This window comes from Giraffa tippelskirchi, chromosome 3 (assembly GCF_054371585.1).
Source record: "Giraffa tippelskirchi isolate mGirTip1 chromosome 3, T2T-mGirTip1v1.2.pri, whole genome shotgun sequence".
NCBI lineage: Eukaryota > Metazoa > Chordata > Mammalia > Artiodactyla > Giraffidae > Giraffa > Giraffa tippelskirchi.
The window spans coordinates 8,436,022-8,442,033 of NC_137277.1; the positions used below are offsets into that span (position 1 = coordinate 8,436,022).

Consider the following 6,012-nt stretch of genomic DNA (forward strand, 5'->3'; position numbering starts at 1 on the left):
CAACCTAGCCTAGTTCTACTGACATGGCTGCAATCATCTGGTGACTCTGAGGCTGGACAGCCTGCTGACCTTTATGCACTCTGTCGAGAGGTTGGTGCTGGCTGTCAGGTGACATATCCCTCCTTGGGGCATCCCACCCTCAAGGAGACTAGTCTGGGCCTTTTCACAAGGTGCAGGGACTTTCATGTCCACTAACTCAATGGACACGAGTTTGAGCAAAGCCCAGGAGATAGTGAAGGACACGGAAGCCTGAGTGTGCTGCAGTCCGAGGGGTCGCCAAGAGTCAGACATGAGTTAGCGACTGAACAACGAACAACAATGAAGGATTTTCCAAGAGGGCACCAGTGGAAGCCGCAAGGTCTCTTAAGGTCTGGGCTTGAAAATTATATGATGTCTGAGTGAAGGATTAATATTAACAAAGGGAGGTGTGGCCTCTGCCCTCAGCTACTGGAAGATGATGTCTAGGCTACTGCCATGTTCTGCCTGATGGGCCTTAAATCTGGAATTGAAAACCAATGTGATTTATGAAGGGGTTTTGGGACATGCCATATCAGTTGCAACTTCTAAAGAAACTGGAAACTAAAGATCAGCCATGTAGCAGTATGTGACTGAACCCCAATAAAAACTCTGGGCACTGTGGCAGTGTGAGCTTCCCTGGTTGGCAAGGTTCGAGTACTGTCACATACTGTAACTGGGAGATGGTAACACTGTCCAGGGGGAGGATGCCATGGGGAGGATGATGGGGAAGCTTCATGTTAGAACCCCGACCTGCCCTTCACCTTGCCCTTTGGTTGGTTCTAATTTGCATCCACCCACCGTAATACTACTGGAATAGTAAATATAGCACCTTCTTGAGCTCCGTGAGTCATTTTAAGTTAATTGTCCAACCTGAAGGTGGTTGTGGGGACCCCCAAATTCACAACCAGCTGGTGTGAAGTGAGGGTGATCCTGGGACCCAGAACTTAGAGCTGGTATCTGAATTGAGGGCAGTCTTTTGAAGCATGGTCCCCTCAAAGTACATGGTTTGCCAAAACTCATCACATGCCATGGGGCTTCCCAAACAGTGCAGCAGTAAAGAATCTACCTGCCAATGCAGGAGACAGGAGTTCAATCTCTGGGGCAGGAATATTCCCCTGGAGTAGGAAATTACAACCTGCTCCAATATTCCTGCCTGGGTAATTCCACGGACAGAGGAGCCTGGCAGGCTGCAGTCCATGGGGTCACAAAGAGTCAGACGTGACTGAGCACACAGCACCCATCACATGCCACCTCTGCCACATTCTGCTGGCCAAAGCAAATCTCAAGGCCAGACCAAGTCTAGGGGATGTAGAATAGAATAGTCACACCTCAGTGCCTAAGGGAATGTTTGCTCAACATACTCGGTTTAGACACTCGTAGCCTCTCCTGAATACAAACGCAGGTGGGGCTGTGGGATGGGCCTGGAGCCCATCTGATGGGCACCACCAGGTCCTGTGCTCCAGCCCCTACTTCAGGCAGACTAAACCCAACACCAGAATCCCCGTCCTTTCCCAGCCTATCACACACTGATGACCTTCCTATACAACTAGAACCCACATGGGTGGAGAATAGCAGAAATAGACCAGTGTCTGTCCACCACCACTGAACTTCAGAGCCAAGTTGGCCTGTTGAAGGGTGTTTTAGATTTTTAAAGTCTAAAATGAGATTTAAGGCTCCACTGGTGGTTCAGTGGTTAAGAATCTGCCTAGCAATGCAAGGGACACCGGTTCTATTCCTGGTCAAGGAAGATCCCACATGTTGCTGGGCAACTGAGCCCACACACCACAACCACTGAAGCCTGGTCACCTAGAGTCCATGCTCAGCAACGAGAGAAGCCGCCTCAGTGAGAAGCCCTCGCACTGCAACGAGAGAAAGCACCTGCACAGCAATGAAGACCCAGCACCACCAAAAACAAACAAATGTTTTAAAATAAGTAAAATAAAATGAGATTTATTGCATTCCATGTGGCTTCTCCAGTGGCTCAGACAGTGAAGAATATCCCTGAAATGCAGGAGACCCAGGTTCAATCCCTAGGTTGGGAAGATCCTCTGGAGGAGGAAATGGCAACCCACTCCAGTATTCTTGCCTAGAGAATCCCATGCACAGAGGAGCCTGGTTGGCTACAGTCCATGTGGTTGCAAAGAGTTGGACATGACTGAGATACTAACACACACATGTAGTTTGAAATCCAGGCAGCAAAGGAGACTAACACAATTTTTAATGCCTTTTAAAATAAAATTAAAAATGGGCTAGGGGTCACAGGCACAAAGTTCTAGAGAGAAGTCTGTTTAATCTGCAAAGCTGTAGCTCCTTTCCTCTAAATGATAAAGGCTTATTTGCATTACTCAATTATTTTTCTAACCAATTATTCTAATTTTATTTCTAATTTCCAATCAAAGTATGATTTACATATATTGAAATGAACATATTTGAAGTACACAATTGGAGGATTTTTGACAAATATGTATCCCAGTGCATCCCACACTCCTATCAAAATTTAGAACACTTCTGTCACCCCAGAAAGTTCCCTCCTGTCCTTCCCCAGTCAACCCCTACCCCCTCACTCACACCCCAAAGACTAACACTATTCTGATTTCTATCACATAGATTAGTTTTGCCTATTCTAGAATGTTACCGAAGTGGAATCACAGAGAATGGACTCTTTTGTGTCTGGTTTCTTTAACTCAGCATAAAGCCAGATAATTATATTTAAGCAACTTTAATTTTCCATGCAGTCTGTGTGCTGGAGAAGGTTTCTAGATTTGGAATCTTTGTGTTGAAATTCAAAATAGCTTTTGTTGAGCCAAACACATCTTCCCTGCCTCATCCTCCAGGCTTCCAAGACCGTGTTTCATACTGAAAATCTCAGAAGCACTTTTGAACTTTGGCACTCAGGCCTCAACCTTGGAGCCGGGGCTGAGAGCAATGGACCCTGGAGATACCCAGGATGGGACACACTGCTGCAAGGGGGCCAGAGATCAGGCAATTTGGTCTGGAAAACAGAAATGGAAAGAACACACGAAGGGTGAATGCACCAATTTCCTGGTGCAGCTGTAACCAATTGCCACAAATTTAGCCGCTTACAACAACACAAATTAATTAGCTCACAGGGTAGAAGTCCAGTTGGTCTGCTGGTTTCTCGGCTCCAGGTTTTACAAGGGCAAAATCAAGGTGTTGGCCAGGCTGGGCTGTAATCAGCAAGTGCTGAGAAGATTCTGTCTCCAAGGTCATTCGGGTAATTGCCAAGTTCAGTTCTGTGAAGTTGTAGGATCCGGGTTCCCCCTTCCTTGCTGGCTGTCAGCTGGGGCCAGTCTTTGCCCCCAAATGATGCTGACATTCTGTCTCAAGCCTTCCATGTGTTCCCACTCCCAATGGCAGGTGGAGGGAACACCACACTTCAAATCTCTCTGCTTCCTCTTCTAACTTCAGCTGGAAAAACATCTCCACTTTTAAAGGCTCATGAGATTAGACCTCCCCACCCCTTGCCAAGCATCACAAATAATCTCCCCATTTTAAGATCTCTCACTTTAATCATACCTGCAAAGTCTCTTTTGCCAAGGCCAAAGTTTGGAAACCCCCAAGAGCTTCTTTAGTTTTGATAATTCACTAGAAAGACTCATAGAATGCAGGGGAAAAAAATCTACTATTCTCATACTTATGGTTTATTGCAGTGAAAGGACACAGATTAAAATCAGCAGTGGAAAGAGGTACCCGAGGCAGCACCCACGGAGACCAGGTATGTTTCCAGGTGTTCTCTCCCAAGGGAGTCGTGTGGCCAACTCTTGATTCTCCTGGCAACAGTGTGCAAAAACACAGATGAAATATTGCCAACCAAAGATACTCCCCAGCGCCTTGGTGCCAGAGTCTTCAATGGGTTTCAGTCATGTAGACACATGGTTAACTTTAGTCTGAAACCCCTCCAAAAGTCAAGCAGATACCACATGGCCCAAGCTTTCCAAGCCCTTCCCCCCACTACCAAATCACATCATTAGCAAGGACTGCCTGGCTGGCCAAGGAGCCCAGGTAAATGAAGCACTCTGATCAGGCAGGACCTTTCAAGGGCTCAGAGCTGACCTCCCTGGAGCCTCTATCTGGGCAAGATTAACCCGTTACTGCACACCATGAAAGTAACATATTCACAGATTCCCGGAGACGGAGAACATCTTTGGGGACCATTGCTTCCTAGTTGCTCAGTTGGGAAAGAATTCGCCTGCAATTCAGGAGACCCGGCTTCAATCCCTGGACAGGGAAGATTCCCCTGGAGGAAGAAGTGGCTACCCACTCTAGTATTCTTGCCTGGAGAATTCCATGGATAGAGGAGGCTGGGGAGCAACAGTCCATGATGTCGCACAAGAGTCGTACACGACTCAGCGACTAAACAACAGCAACGGCAATGCACATAAAATGCTTAGTTCATCACACACACTCCACAGATGTTAGCTATCACTGTTGTATTTATTTTTTAAGAACAAAAAACATCTTCATTAACCTTCCCTGGTGCCTTTTCATCACTGTCAACACCAGGTCCAAAGAGCCCATGAAGCATCTTGCAGGATGGCTGTGATTTCAGGGAGACAGAATGTGGCCAGACTCGCTGACAAATGATGATCCTCCAGAGGTTCCCAAAGATCTGGAGGAACTAATGGATCTGGAAGGATCCTGTGTGATGTACATGATGTGAATAAAGAATACAGTGCCCAAAGTGAGCAGGAGACCTTCACTTACTGATACGTTTTCTCTCTGTTTACGGACAGTGAACACTCTGCGTAGAGGGGCTCATGGGAGGGACACACAGGCCCCTGCCCAACCCATAAGCATCCCCCACTTCCCTCCAGAGAACCAAACAAATACTCCCACGAGCCTGGTGAAGGTGCTCCAGTTTGCACTCTCCTCTCTGGGCACTCATTGCTCAGACTCATTCACCAAACCAGCTGCAGAAGGACCGGAAGGCTGGCCCGCACCACTCTCTCTCTGGAGTTTCTCCCCTGCCAGTGGCCCCTTGAACCTTCACACACGTGTCCTCTTAGATCTTCCGCCCCACCTCAATCCTTTCTCAATAGACTCTGGGCGTGGCTCCCACTGTGAGCCTGGCCCTGAGACTGATGTCCACTTTGGGGCTTGCTCCCTTGGTTTTCCCATGCTGGCTCCTCCTCCAGGACACAACTCCTGTATCGTCGCCCTTGACCATCACAGATAATGGCAGATAGAGGCCCCGCCCAATAGGAACCTGGCACATGGGGTGGCCCCTGATGGTCGGCAAGGAGCTTAGGTATATCTGTGCAGATACCCCAAGCGACCCATAGGAAGGGGTCACCCTGGGAAGATGTCTAAGACAAGCCTGGGTGGACCACGATGCCATTCAAAGCTGGGCTTCCATGTCCAGACTGTCCATGCAGGCGGAAGAGTCAAGCTTGGTTTGGTTTTGTCTTTTTTGCCCCCATCCCACCTCTCTGAGGTCACCCTATACCATTAAGAACAAGGATAACAGAGTTGGTATTGCTGAGAATGGCGTGTGCTCTGGGCTGGGCTGAGTGCCTGGCACTGTCTCGGGTAAGCAGACCAGGTAGATACCATCCAGACCCCCAGTTCACAGGTGAGGAGCGGTTTAGTAAGTTGGCTGGGTCACCAGCTGACAGGTGGTGGCACCAGGTTCCTCCCAGCCTCTGCTCTGCTCAGATGTCCACCCGCCCCATCTTCCTGGGTCTCCTTGTCCTGACATGCAGGTGGGCCCCGTCTGACCATCAACCTCTGGCCCTGGAAGCCCCATGAGGAAGGTCTGGGGCTCTGGAAAGCACCCTGCTTCAAACCTGAGAGGCCAGACAGATTCCCCAAGGGACGTCCTTCCAAGCAGGAGGCTTCTGTGGGTCCAACCATGGGGCTCCCAGCCCACACTCCTCACACGTTGGGCCTTTGGTCCCCCTTGCTGGGTCCCTCACCAACACAATCAGCATCAGTCTTTCCAATGACTATTCAGGATTGATTTCCTTTAGGGCT

General features: G+C 48.8%; 1 long non-coding RNA gene across 1 annotated transcript; it reads left to right on the forward strand.

The window, feature by feature from the left end:
- The first annotated feature begins 2,418 nt into the window (after window positions 1-2,418).
- Window positions 2,419-4,720, forward strand: LOC145540650 (uncharacterized). Its single transcript, XR_014078447.1, has 2 exons — window positions 2,419-3,754; window positions 4,543-4,720. It is a non-coding gene; the product is annotated as an uncharacterized LOC145540650 (long non-coding RNA).
- The last annotated feature ends 1,292 nt before the right edge of the window (window positions 4,721-6,012 follow it).